Source organism: Hemitrygon akajei, chromosome 3 (genome assembly GCF_048418815.1).
Source record: "Hemitrygon akajei chromosome 3, sHemAka1.3, whole genome shotgun sequence".
In the NCBI taxonomy this organism is placed as follows: Eukaryota; Metazoa; Chordata; class Chondrichthyes; order Myliobatiformes; family Dasyatidae; genus Hemitrygon; species Hemitrygon akajei.
Genome location: NC_133126.1, coordinates 62,902,558 through 62,917,732, shown reverse-complemented (window position 1 = coordinate 62,917,732; position 15,175 = coordinate 62,902,558). Strand labels below are relative to the sequence as shown.

At 41.1% G+C, this 15,175-nt stretch overlaps 1 protein-coding gene across 1 annotated transcript in view; it reads right to left on the bottom strand.

The window, feature by feature from the left end:
* The window catches only part of ttc6 (tetratricopeptide repeat domain 6), a 273,996-nt gene extending 264,886 nt beyond the window's left edge, over positions 1–9,110 (bottom strand). Inside the window, exon 1 of the mRNA XM_073038984.1 lies at positions 9,020–9,110. The gene's annotated coding sequence lies outside the window, so the exon portion shown is untranslated. The remainder of the gene's footprint in view (positions 1–9,019) is intronic.
* Between the last annotated feature and the right edge of the window lie 6,065 nt (positions 9,111–15,175).

Sequence of the window (15,175 nt, the reverse complement as noted above, 5' to 3'; positions counted from 1 at the left end):
CAAGAAATGAAAGTTGAAAAAAATATTGCACTTGTTTACATTTTTCATATAAATTTCACAAGATTTTATTCCATATCCCAGAAGTTTTGATAGTGATCTGTGAATTCTCTAAAGCAAATTTCTTTGCCACAAACTCCCATGACATGGGGGTCTCTTTTACGCAATTTACTTGTAGTTCTTCCTATGAAGACAATAGAGTGCCATAAATTATCTAACACCATCCCTGTGTATTTCTTCAATATAAATGTCACTGTGCATCTGTTCCTGCACAAATCGGTAGAATAAAAGAACAAAGCAAAGTAAAAATAACCTTCTCACAATGCAATGCCCTCTTGATACTGCATTTTATAGTTAACCAATGATATAGGCATATAGAAAATGTAGGATACAGAGGGCCATTGATCCCATTGCATGCATGCCAATCCAAAAAAAATTCTGCCCATCCTAATCCCATTTTCTAGCACTTGACCTAAGGTTCTGCTGGTCACAGCTTTTCAAGTACACTTCCAAGTTTTTGTAAAATGTGATGACTGTCTCAATAATGACCACTCTTTCTGGCAGTATGTTCAAAGCATCTTAAATTCTCTTCCCAGACCTGTCAATTATACTTTAATCTTTACGTACCTATTTAAGTCTATGCCCCCCACCCCCAGTTTCTGATCCCTCCATTAAGGGGTAAGAGACCCCTTAATTTATCAAAATTCCATACATCTCAGTTAAGTCTCCCCTTTGGCTTTACTGTTCCAAAGAATTTAATCATATTTAACCAAACTGTTCATGGATCTAAAAACTTTTTGTCCTTTTAGCTCTCCTCTGCACCTTCACCAATGAGTTCATTATAAGTTCACTATAATTTGATGACCAGAATTGCATGCACTACTCAAGCAGTTACCTAATTAGTATTATATACCAAATCTCCCTGCTCTCTGTGCCTTGGTAAGTAAAGGGAAAGTATTCAATGTGCCATTCTAACTACTTTAAATGATTTGTTCTGCTATCTTAAGCATCAATGAGCATGCACGTCAGGATCTATTTGTTCCTCCCCACCAATCAATATCCTCCTATTAACTATGCATTTTCTTATCCAACTACATTAGATCTAATTTGGAGCTCCTTTCCGGGGAACGCGCTAAGACGGTAGCGCGATATTAATACGCAGCAGCCTCTCCGGACTCTGGATTGGGGATTGCCAAACATTATGTGGATTTTCTGGTGTAGTCTGTTTTGTCATATGCTTTTGTGATATCATTCTGGAGGAATGTTGTCTCATTTTTTAACTGCATTGCATTTGTGGTTTCTACAAACCCCATTTCCAGAAAAGTTGGGATATTTTCCAAAATACAATAAAAACAAAAATCTGTGATATGTTAATTCACGTGAACCTTTATTTAACTGACAAAAGTACAAAGAAAAGATTTTCAATAGTCTTACTGACCAACTTAATTGTATTTTGTAAATATACACAAATTTAGAATTTGATGGCTGCAACACACTCAACAAAAGTTGGGACAGAGTTAAAACAAGATTGAAAAGTGCACAGAATATTCAAGTAACACCGGTTTGGAAGACTCCACATTAAGCAGGCTAATTGGTAGCAGGTGAGGTATCATGACTGGGTATAAAAGTAGCGTCCATCAAAGGCTCAGTCTTTGCAAGCAAGGATGGGTTGTGGCTCACCCCTTTGTGCCAAAATTCGTGAGAGGATTGTTAGTCAGTTCAAAAGGAACATTTCTCAACACACGATTGCAGAGCATTTAGATCTTTCAACATCTACAGTACATAATATTGTGAAAAGATTCAGAGAAATCAGAGACATCTCAGTGCGTAAAGGGCAAGGTTGGAATCCACTGTTGAATGTGCGTGATCTTCTAGCCCTCAGGCGGCACTGCCTAAGAAACTATCATGCTACTGTGACAATTATAGCCACCTGGGCTCGGGAGTACTTTGGAAAACCATTGTCACTTAACACAGTCCGTCGCTGCATCCAGAAATGCAACTTGAAACTGTATTACGCAAGGAGGAAGCCATACATCAACTCTATGCAGAAACGCCAGCGAGTTCTCTGGGCCCGAGTTCATCTCAGATGGACCGAAAGACTGTGGAACTGTGTGCTGTGGTCAGATGAGGCAACATTTCAGCGAGTTTTCAGAAAAAATGGGTGTCGAGTTCTCCGAGCCAAAGATGAAAACGATCATCCTGATTGTTATCAGCGAAAGGTGCAAAAGCCAGCATCTGTGATGGTATGGGGGTGCATCAGTGCCCACGGCATGGGTGAGTTGCATGTATGTGAAGGTACCATTGACTCTGAGGCATATATTAGGATTTTAGAGAGACATATGTTGCCAGCAAGGCGACATCTCTTCCCGGGATGTCCATGCTTATTTCAGCAGGACAATGCCAGACCAAATTCTGCACGGGCTACAACAGCGCGGCTTTGTAGACAGAGTGCGTGTGCTTGATTGGCCTACTGCCAGTCCAGATCTATCCCCTATTGAAAATGTATGGCGCATCATGAAGAGGAGAATCAGACAATGGAGACCATGGACTGTTGAGCAGCTGAAGTCTTATATCAAGCAAGAATGGACAAAATTTTCAATTGCAAATCTACTACAATTAGTATCCTCAGTTCCAAAATGATTAAAAAGTGTTATTAAAAGGAAAGGTGATGTAACACAATGGTAAACATGCCTCTGACCCAACTTTTGTTGAGTGTGTTGTAGCCATCAAATTCTAAATTTGCGTATATTTACAAAATACAATTAAGTTGGTCAGTAAAACTATTGAAAATCTTTTCTTTGTATTTTTGTCAGTTAAATAAAGGTTCACGTGAATTAACATATCACAAATTTTTGTTTTTATTGCATTTTGGAAAATATCCCAACTTTTCTGGAAATGGGGTTTGTAAATAACAATAAACTGAGTCTGAATTTCTCTGTATTAAATTCTATTTCACAATTTTACTGTATGATTGATCAGGCCATTGATAACTTTCTGCAATCTGCAACTTACAGAGTCGACTGTACTTCCTTAGAAGGTTGGCGTCATTCAATGTCTGTAGTGAGATGCTGAAGATGTTCTATAGGTCAGTTGTGGAGAGCGCCCTCTTCTTTGTGGTGGCATGTTGGGGAGGAAGCATTAAGAAGAGGGACGCCTCACGTCTTAATAAGCTGGTAAGGAAGGCGGGCTCTGTCGTGGGCAAAGTACTGGAGAGTTTAACATCGGTAACTGAGCGAAGGGCGCTGAGTAGGCTACGGTCAATTATGGAAAACTCTGAACATCCTCTACATAGCACCATCCAGAGACAGAGAAGCAGTTTCAGCGACAGGTTACTATTGATGCAATGCTCCTCAGACAGGATGAAGAGGTCAATACTCCCCAATGCCATTAGGCTTTACAATTCTACCGCCAGGACTTAAGAACTTTTTAAAAGCTATTATTAATGCTTTTTGAGATAGTGATTTAGATGCATATCATATTTTTTTACTGAGTTAAGTATTGTATGTAATTAGTTTTGCTACAACAAGTGTATGGGACATTGGAAAAAAAGTTGAATTTCCCCATGGGGATGAATAAAGTATCTATCTATCTATCTATCTATCTATCTACAACTACGGAGTATTTTTGTATCAGCTGCACACTCCTCTATCATGTACCCTACTTTTAGGACCAAGTCATTAATATGCTTTACATAAAACAAGGGATTGACTACTGATTCCTAAGAACTAGTAGTCTACTACTTAGAACAACACCCATCAACCATTAACCTTCGCTTCCTGCCAGTAAAGCAACGGAGGACCTAATTTCCTACTCTCACTTGAATTCCAGACGTTTTACTTTTTTGATCAGTCTACAACATGGGCGTTGAAATCCTTGGTTAATAATCTATATAGATTTAATCAAATTCACTGCCCTTATCAATATTCCCATTACCTTTGCAGTAAATGTCAATCAAATTAGGCAATCCTTTAATAAATCCATACTGATGCTCCCTGATTAATCTATGCCTCTCTTAACTACAAGGCCATGGGATTTCTTAGAATCAATTTCAACCATGTATCCATTATCAAAATTGAACAAACACCCTCCCTTGACTATGTCGCCCAACTTATGGAAACCCCCTGCAAACAAGTGTCAGTTAGACTGGCATGCTGTATTTGCCAATTGTGGTGGGTCTTCAGGCATCATCTGCCAGATGGAAATGGAACGAAGAGCAAGGCACTTCCACATGCTATCCCAACTGTCCCAACCAACCCCCATTTCAGCTGCAACAATTAGTTGTTAGATAAGGTATTGGACACGCTAGAGGCAGGAAACATGTTCCCGATTTTGGGGGAGTCCAGAACCAGAGGCCACAGTTTAAGAATAAGGGGTAGGCCATTTAGAACAGAGTTCAGGAAAAACTTTTTCACCCACAGAGAGTTGTGGATCTATGGAATGCTCTGCCTCAGAAAGGCAATGGAGGCCAATTCTCTGGATGCTTTCAAGGAAGAGTTAGATAGAGCTCTTAAAGATAGCAGAGTCAAGGGATATGGGGAGAAGGCAGGAACTGGGTACTAATTGTGGATGATCAGCCATGATCACAGTGAATGGCGGTGCTGGCTCGAAGAGCCGAATGACCTACTCCTGCACCTATCATCTATAAGGCTGAGCAGAGCGGAGCGCGCTGAGCAGACTGAGGCAGTGATACAGGATGGTGTCTGTTCTTACTGTGCCTGCTATCTCTCCTATCACAGCTGCTTCTGTGATCCTCTCCCACTCTCTTGTTGTTGATTTCCATGTGCATTGTGAACAATTTTCAGGAATGCAATCCTGTTATAACCTGGGAACTGGCTGTACTCAGTTCACTTTCCTCTCTCTTTTGAAACAATACAACAGCAGTCTTCTAAAACTCTGGCACCAATTCTGCAGCTGATGAGATTGATATATTTTAGTCACAGCCCCTCATATTTTCTCTCACTTCCTCAAATAGTCTAGATATATTTCATCTTGTTGAGCAATTGATTTTTAATTGATAGTAATTTTGACATTTTGACATGTACTTATTTACTTTTTTTAAAATCCCACACAATATCACAATTCCCCATCTTTAGCTAATACATCAGTTATTACATCTGCATTGTCCTCTTCATTTATGTAAACAGTTTCAGAATATTCATTACTGTGACACAGAACAAGACCATTTAGCCTATCAAGACCACGATGATTGACAGTTGAGCAATCCCATTAGTTCAATTATTTCACTTCTCATTGGCCAACAACCCCCTTTTGATTCTTTTGTCACTTCTGTTGTTCTTTATGCACAGTACTGTGCAAAAGTCTTAGGCACATGTAAAAAAAATTCTGTAAACCGAAGATGCTTTAAAAAGTAATGAAAAGTTTCTAAATATCAAAAATTTACTCTAAAGAGCAAAATGGTAAAAAAAAAACTAAGTCAAATCAATATTTGGCGTGACCACTCTTTAAAACTGCATCAATTCTGTCATACAGTTTTTAAAGAAAATCGGCTGGTAGGTTGTTCCAAGATTCTTAGAGTACTTGCCACAGTTCTGCAGACTTTAGCTGTTTCGCTTGCTTCTGTCTCTCCATGTAACCCCAGTCAGCCTCGATGATGTTGAGATCAGGGCTCTGTGGAGGCCATACAATTATTGAAGAACTCCTTGTTTTCTTTTCACTTAAGATTATTCTTTATGACCTTGGTCATCTGCTTGGAGTCATTGTCCTGCTGCAGAATGAAGTTAGGACCAATCAGATCTTTCCTTGATGGATGAGAATCTGCTTGTACTTCTCAGCATTGAAGATTCCATTAATTCCAACCAGTTCACCAACTATATTTGAGGAAATGCAGTCACAAACCTGCAGTGTTTCACTGTTGGCTGTAGACACTTATCCATGTAGCACTCTCCAGTTTTTCTACGGACAAACTGCCTCCTGTTTGAGCCAGAAACTTCAAATTTTGACTCGTCAGTCTAGAGCACTTGCTGCCATTGTTCAACACCCCAGTCCTTGTGTTTTTCTGCTTGGGTGAGTCTCTTGGGTTTGTTTCCACTTCAGAGGAATGGCTTTTTGGCAGCAACTTTTTCGTGAGGACCACTTCTGACAAGACTTCTCCAGACTGTAGAGAGGTGTAATTGGGTTCCAGTGGTTTCTGTGAATTCAGAGCAGATAGTAGCACTGGACTTCTTCCAATTTAGAAAGGACATCAATTTGATACATCTCTTGTCTGCTGCACTCAGTTTCTGTGGCCAACCACTACATTCTAGTCCTCAACCTTGCTTGTTTTAAGTGCTTTTTAGAAGAGTTTAAAAAGCACATCTTGAAACACCTGTCTGCTACAAAATTTCTGCTTGGAAGAGACCTTGCTGATGTAGGATGACCACCTTGTGTCTTGTTGCTTTGCTCACTCTTGCCATAGTGTAAGAATTGATTATTTGAAGGTTAAAATGTCATATCTGCCACACCTTCATCTTTTATTTTGGTTGTCCTTCACCCATTTTTATTCCTTCTACACCTATTTCCGTTACAGTTAATCGGTTTAGTTCATTCAACTCATTATGTCATTGATCATTAGCACCTGTCTGGTATCTTTGTTTAATCATACACTGGACTATATACCGACAAATTAATCAAGTTTCTCTCACTACATTTTTATTTCTGTTTTGTTTTGCACTACTTATTTTAACTTAACTATTTAATAAACATACATATATTTACTGTAATTCAGGTTTTTTTCTCTATATTTATTTATCATGTATTTCATTGTACTGCTGCTGTAAAGTTAACAAATTTCATGACATATGCTGGTGATATTAAACCTGATTCTGATGACTTAATGTGTTACTTTCTTTAATGAAATGCAAACATTTCTCAGTATATTAATGTTTGGAAATCTAAAATTTGCTCTTTTCTACTGACACACTAATGCAGAAGACAAAAAATAAACATCTAAAACAAAAACAAAAAGGATCTCATGCCTCCCTGTGTATATGATGCATAAACCTTTCCTGGGCTTGCAGCTGGGTCCAAGTGTCGATTTTTAACCGGCAATTCAATGACAAGCTCTGCCACCTTCATCAGGGATAATGCCTAGACATGTCCTGTATGACGGTATGTATACTGAACTCCTGTCGTCCGTCCCTCCTAATTGATTAGTCTTCAACCAATCAGGTTTCCACTGTCCCACCATATTTAAAGTCAGATTCCAGTTCTTAGTTAGAGTGAGACATTTGTCTTTGTTGAAATTCCAGTCTTACTTCAAAGGCTTTCTTCACCAGGTGGTCTGAAAAGCCATTGGTACAACACAATAGTTCTGTGCCGCTGAATTCAATCCTATGGTCATTGGCAGTAGCAGAACACTGTAAATACAATTTCTCTGGGTAATTCAAATAGATATACCTCCTGTGCTCCTTGCTGCGGATTTCCACCATTGGCCCCCTCTGGCTGATATGCACTGCTCTGCATTCACAGGGAACCCTGTAAATGCCAGCCACCCTGAGTCCCAGGGCCATCTTTGACCCACTGGGATTTGAGCTTCCTTACGGGTTTGTGGATGGTATTTATCCATTATTTCTTCAGGATCCCAGCGATCCTTCCAAAAGCCGTGGAAATATAGCCAAGTCTTTTCACCACTCACATTAAAAGTATATCCACTGCTATTAGCCATTGCTGCTTTGGAATAAGGGCACAGGCTGTCCATTCTATCTATGCATCTTACAATCTTCTGCACCTCTTCAAGTCACCTCACATCATCCTTTGCTCGAAAGAGAGAAGCACCAACTCACTCAACCTTCCTCTAGGCTTTTTCTATTAAATTCTTGGTAGCTCAGGTGAGCTTTAAATGCTTTTTCTTGGCCCCATGTTCCTTGAAAGTAAGATGTAGCCCTACCTTTTTTTTTGCACTGGAAGCATGTTTATCCTAAGGATTTCCTCTTTAGAGTGAGGGAGGATGCAAGGCAACTTGACAGAGGTATATAAGATTATAAATTTAAATAAGGTTCATAGCTCTATTTTAATGTCAGGTAGCCACTTCCAGTCCACTTTTGCTGAATCACTTCTTAGTCAGGTAAAATTACTCGCCCCCAACTTAAAAATTTATTCTTTTTTTTTGCCACTGCTTATAACTATGCTAAATCTAACTGAGTTATGATCACATGACAGAAATGCTCAACTCATACTGCTGTGTATCCAGCTCATTCATTCCCAAAGGCTAAATTCGGAATTGCACATTTGCATCACAAAAACAACATTCCCACATACCTTTCCTGAGCAAACTGCAACTGAATAAAAACAATTTCAAAGTTAGAAACCTTGTGCCCTCCATACCTTTTACACGAGATTATCAATTATTTTTGGTTGCTGAGAAAAGTTAAATAAAATGTAGATGAAATATTCTGCATTTTTATTTAATGCAGACACTATGATCAGTAGCACAAATATATTCAGAATCAGATTATTTTTACTGACATATGACGTGATATTTCTCACTGTGGAGTGCCATTGATACTTCTGCCAACTGGATCACATAGTTTTACTTCTAATTGACCCAATACCATTGAGGTATGCCCATCTAAGTGGCGAGTAAGGACTGGATGTGACGATTATGTACAGTTGGTATGGTGAAATAGCCTGTCTCATATCCAATGTCCATACTCTAATCTCGCTTTGGAAATGCCAGCAACATCGTCATAAGCTTTGATAAGAAAACTACTTTGCTGAGTTCCTCCACATTTGCAGTATCAATTTCAATCAATTTCATACTGTGAACACTGCCATCAATAAAGTTTTGCATAACTTAAAATACTAATATTTAAAACATTTTCTCATCTGGCCCTGATTGCAAGATACAAAGTCACACCACAGGTGCAGTTAGTTAAGTCTTCTGCGGAAATGAAAATATTACAGTGGGGCAAACAACTTCCAAACAAATAGAACCGAGTTCATCGCTGTGTATCCCGCTTGCCTCCTCTTATAACTACCTGTCTATAATTGGTTGCGATGCTTGTTTTTAATTCCTCCCTCTCACCTTTAGGTGGGAAGCTATGAAGACAGGGGTTGCTCACAAAAAGCTTTGCTTGCCACTGCCCATCGCGTCCTTCAGCCGTGCGGCTCGAGGCCTCTCGTTAGTCGCGGCCGTTGGGCGCCGTTGTTTAGGAACCGGGAAGCTGAAGGCCTCGTCTGGAGCCTCGGTTGCAGAAGTGAGAGCTCCTTGGGTGTCGTTGCTTAGGAACCGGGAAGCTGAAGGCCTCGTCTGGAGCCTCGGTTGCAGAAGTGAGAGCTCCTTGGGTGTCGTTGCTTAGGAACCGGGAAGCTGAAAGCCTCGCCTGGAGCCTCGGTTGCGGAAGTGAGCGCTCCAAGCTTTCTCTGCAGAACTCAAACTCGGCTCCAAAGCTATCCGTATTGGCTATATCATATAACCAGATTCTGATATACTTATTTAGCACATGTACATCGAAACATACAGTGAAATGAGTAGTTTGCGCCGAAACCAAAATATTTTGCCAATTAATACATTTTATTTTGGAACTTTTTGCTTGAATTATTAAGCTGTTGTTGCTTCATGCTGACAATCAATCGTAGGGACAAAAGGATAACTTCCTTAGGAGATTACGAAGATTCGGCGTGACATCTAACACTTAAACTTGCACTCAACGTCAGTAAGACCAAAGCGCTAAATGCGGACGTCAGGAAGGGCAAAACGAGGGATCAGAAGTGGAAAGAGTGAGCAATTTCAAATCCCTGGGTGTTAATATCTCTGGGGATCTATCCTGGGCTCAACATATCGATGCAGTTACAAAGAGGCAAGAGAGCGGCTGTATTTCATTAGGAGTTTGAAGAGATTCGACACTCAAAAATGTCTACACTTATACTGCGAAGAGCATTCTAACTGGCTGCATCACCGGCTGGTATGGGGGGGGGGGGGGGGGCTACTGCACAGGATCGAAATAAGCTGCAGAGACCGGCAAAGTTAGTCATCTTCATCAAGGGCACTGGCTTCCCCAGCACCCGGGACATCTTCAAGGAGCGATGCCTCAAAAACGCGGCATCCGTCATTAAGGACCCTCATCACCCAGGTCACAGCTCGTTCTTATTGCTACCTCAGGAAGGAAGCAAACACTCAACGAATGAGGAACACCTTCTTCACGTCTGCCATCCGATTTTTGAATGGACACTGAACCCATGAACACAACCTCACTACTTTTTTATTATGCTTGCACAGAAATATTTACTGTCATTTTCTGTTGCATTGTACTGCCGTCACAAAAACAACAAATTAATAACTTATGCTGGTGATATAAAATCTGATTCTGATTCTAGTTCTGAAGTTCTATAGATGTGTGGAGGAGAGTATATAATATTAATAAGAAGAAGAAAAAGTAAATTATTGATCCTGATTGGGAAATTATTGACTCTCTGCATCACAAATTGGTATGGAAACACCAATGCCCTTGAACAGAAAATTCTACAAAAAGTAGTGGATACAGCCCAGTCCATTACAGGCAAAGCCCTTCCCACCATTGAACATATCTACATGAAGCATTGTCATGGGAAAGCAGCATCCATCATCAGGGACCCCACCATCCAGAGCATGCTCTCTTCCTGCTGCTGCTGTCAGGAAGAAGGTACAGGAACCTCAGGACTCGCACCACTAGAATCAAGAACAGTTATTACCCGTCAACCATCAGGCTCTCGAACCAAAAGGAATAACTTAACTCAATTTCACTTGCTCTATCATTGAAATGTTCCCACAACCCATGGACTCACTTTCAAGGACTTTTCATCTCATGTTCTTGATACTTATTGACAATTTATTTATTATTATTTCTTCACTTTTTGTATTTGCTGAGTTTGTTGTCTTTTCCACACTGAACACCCAAATTGGTGTGGTCTTTCATTGACTCTATAATGGTTATTATTCTATTATGGATTTATTGAGTATGCCCACAGAAAATGATTCTCAGCATTGTGTATGGCCGCATATATGTACTTTGATAAATTTACTTTGAACTTTGAATTACAACACAGGGACTCCATTCAGCTCATCATAAATTTACCCCTTGTAAAAGCAGCCACCCACTTTGATTCCACTTCAGACACCAGCTCTCCAGCTCCTGGCTCTTAAAGTATGCACGTAAAGTAATAAAGGTTCTTGCTTCTACTAACCTCTGGCAAATAAATATTACATCATTATCTTCTAATATCTTTCCACCAGCACTTTAAATCTATTCCTGATGAATCCCGATGCAGGTTTTGACCTGAAACCTCAACAATTCTTCCCTAACTCCCATAATATTGGGCCTGCTAAATTCCTCCGGAATATCATTGCTCTGGATTACAATATCTGCAATTTCTTGCACTCCTTTTGACTCTCTTCCCCTGATTTTTGAACCCCACTGCTCAGAGGAATAGGACCTTCCTATTTATTCTATCTGTGTGGCGCGTGGCCAAGTGGTTAGGTTGTTCGACTAGCGATCTGAAGGTCGTGAGTTTGAGCCCAGCTGAGGCAGTGTGTGTCCTTGAGCTTGGCACTTAACTCTACCCAGCTAAAAAATGGGTACCGGCACAAAAAAATGCTGGGGGTCAACCTCGCGGTAGACTGGCGTCCTCTCCGGGGGGTGGGGAGAGTCTCCTACTCTCAGTCGCTTCACGCCGCAGAAACTGCATAAGCACCGGCCTGATGAGCCACAAAGGCTCGGGACAGGAATTTGACTTCGATTTATTCTATCTAGGTCTCTCAAAATGTTATCTATTTGTCAAATTCCCCTCAGTGTTTTGTATTCAAAAGAATATAGGAGAGATTCTGCAGATGCTGGAAACCTTGAGCAACACACACAATATGCTGGAGGAACGCAGAAAGTCAGGCAGCATCTATGGAGGGGAATAAATGTTCAACAATTAGAGCCAAGACCTCTCAAGACTCTTTATCATCTATGTCCCTTACCATGTTGAACTCCCTATCAAATGCTCTAGATAAAACTCCATTTTGTCATATTTCCACACAGCTGAACAGATCGTCCATATTTTCCTGCAGTCTAAAAATTTCCTCTTTACTTCTACTTGCCCAGCTATTCATTATATCATCTGAGAACTCCTTTATTATACCTCCCAGATTTAGGTCCAGAACTTTAATACAGAGCAAAGGATTAGGTCCTGAATTGCACAGAACCCTCTGATAAATGCCAAGTCAAGTTATTGTCATCTGCCAACTACACGTATGCACAGGTGCAATGAGAAATTTACTTGCTGCGGCATCACAGGCACATAGCATCATATAAACAACATTCACAAGAAAAAAACATAAACATAAATCATACATGAACTTTATGACAAACAAAACTGGAACAAACAAAGTCCATTTTAGTACAAAGTGATTAAAGTGCTCATTATGTATTGGGCAGAAGCCACTGCCCTCTGCAGTTTCTTACATTCCTATGCATTTGAATTGCCATACGAGACCATGATACAACCAGTCAGGATACTTCCAACAGTACACCTGTAGAAATTTGTTTCCTATCACTGAGACAATTCAGTCTTTATTTTGTTGGTTAGCATGTCAAATGAATTCATGTCAAAATCTTTGTTAAAGCGACATTCATGACTTTCATTTGTATTCCTTGTAATCCACTAAAATTAATTAATGAAACATTATCATCACATAATAAATTCATGCTGATTTTCCTTGATTAATCTGTGTCTTTCTAAATGAAGGCTTGAGTGTTTCTTAGAACAGATGCCATTGATTAATCTAACACTAACAATGCTGGCTCCTATGACCCTGGTCGCCTTCAAACTACAAATTGCACAGCCTCTAGCTCTGGTTTCATCCCGGACCTCAACCACCAGCACCTCCAGGCCAGGACTTTCCTCACTGCTGCTGAGCCCCCAGGCTTCCCTTCCCCACCATCACTCTCCAACCCCATGTCTCTCAGGTCTCACCACCACCTCTTCGGTCCCTGGATCCTCCATTTTCCTCCCAGCCCACCTTCCCTGAACACCCCAAACCTCTTCTCTCCTCTGGCACCGCCAGCTCTCTTCACTCCTCTGATCCCAACTCTAATCATTGCTGGGTCTTCACCATTCCCTTCAACCTTCCCCTCTCCGAGGCAGGAAGTTCTGTCCTCAGAAAGGGCCTTACCTTCGTCTCCTTTGCCATTATGCTAAGTTCTTCTTCCATTGCCTCTGTCTCTGAGCCCCCTTCTTTAGAAAAAATTCCACACCCCACACTGATGACCCTTCTTCCATATCCAATTCCCCTCCTCTTCTTGGACACTGTGCTCTGGATCTTTTTATCTCGAATTGCTGATGAGACATCAAACATCATGCCTTCAGCCTCCTCTCTCACTTCTTTCAACCTTATCCCTCTGGCTGCACTGCCTTGCACTCTCTCCACATCAATACCAACCTCACCATCATATCTACTGACAAAGGAGGTGTTTGTTGTAGTGTGGCGGACTGATCCCTACCTTGCTGAGCCCAGGCAACAACTCTCAGACACCTTCTCATATGTACCCCTTGAAGAGGATGAAAAAGCTGCCTCCAATACCATCACTGACCTCATCAACTCTGGAGAGATCTCATCCACTGCCACAAAATGCAGAGTTCCCTTGCCCAGCACTGCTTGCTTCTACCTTGATCCTAAGATCCACAAATCTGACTGTCAGAGCAGGTCTATTGTTTTTGTCTGCTCCTACCCAACTGAACATGTCCCCACAGCTCAACTCCATTCTATCCCCTTGTTTGACTCCCTTCCCACTTGCATCTGTGACACTTCTCATGCCCTTGATCTCCTCAGTAACATTCAATTCCCTGGCCTTGACTGCTTATTTTCACATGGATATTCATACACTTCTATCCCCCATCGAAGTTCTCCATTTTTTTCTCAATAAAAGAACCAGCCAGTTGGCCTCCCTCCACCATCATCCTCCTCTGTCTGGCGACTTAGCAAATTTTCTCCTCAACAAATTATCCTTTGGCTCCTTCCACTTTCTCCATGGGCACCTCCATGGACCCAGTTATGCTTGTCTCTTCATTGGTTATGTAGAACAGTCCATGTTCCAAGCCTTCCCTGGTAATGCTTCCTAACTCTTCCTCTGCTACATTGATGACTGCATTGGTGCTGCTTCATGCACCCATGCTGAGCTCATCAATTTCATCAACTTTGTCTCTAACTTCCACCCTGCCCTTAAACTCACTTGGTCCATTTCTGACACCTCTCCCCACTTTCTTGATCTCTCTGTCTCCATCTCTGGAGACAAAATGACCAACATCTTTTATAAGCCTGCCAATTCCCTCGGTTATCTTGACTATACTTTTTCACACCCTGCCTCCTGTAAAAATGCTATTCCCCTTTCTCATTTCTTTCATCTCCACCGCATCTGTTCCCAGGATGTGGCTTTTCATACCAGGGATGTCATCCTTCTTCAAAGAACGGGGTTTCCCTTCCTCCACCATTGATGCTGCCCTCACCTGCATCTCCTCCATTTCCTGAACATCTGCACTCAACCCACCTTCCCACCGCCTTAACAGTGATAGAGTTCCTCGTATTCTTATCTATCATCCCATGAACCTCCGCATCCAACACCATGAGTCCTCCTCAAACTCCGCTATCTCTAAAGCAATCCTACTGCCAATCATATCTACTTTCCCTCTTGCTTCCACATGTCTGATCCAATTTTCCTTTCAGCCCAAAACTCCTGCCTTCTTCCCATATCCATCATGTGGTGACCACTCAAGAATCTATCAACCTTTGCCTTAAATATATCCAATGACTTGGCCTCCACATTTCCCTGTGGCAATGAATTCCACAGATTCACCACACTCTGACTAAAGATATTCCTCCTCATCTCCTTTCTAAAAGGACACCCCTCTTTTCTGAGGTGGTATCCTCTAGTCTTAGACTCTCCCACCACAGGAAACATCCTTTCCACATCCGCTGTATCAAGGCCTTTCATCATTCAATAGGCTTCAATGAGGTCACCCCTCATTCTTCTCAATTCTAGTGAAAGCAGACCAAGAGCCATTAAGCACTCTTCATATGACAAGCTGTTCAAACCGAGAATTATTTTCGTGGACTTCTCTTCAACCCTCTCCAGTTTCAGCACATCCTTTCTAAGATTGACAATTTATTTATTATTATTTCTTCACTTTTTGTATTGTCCAGGAATGCTGACCTCCATGTCTT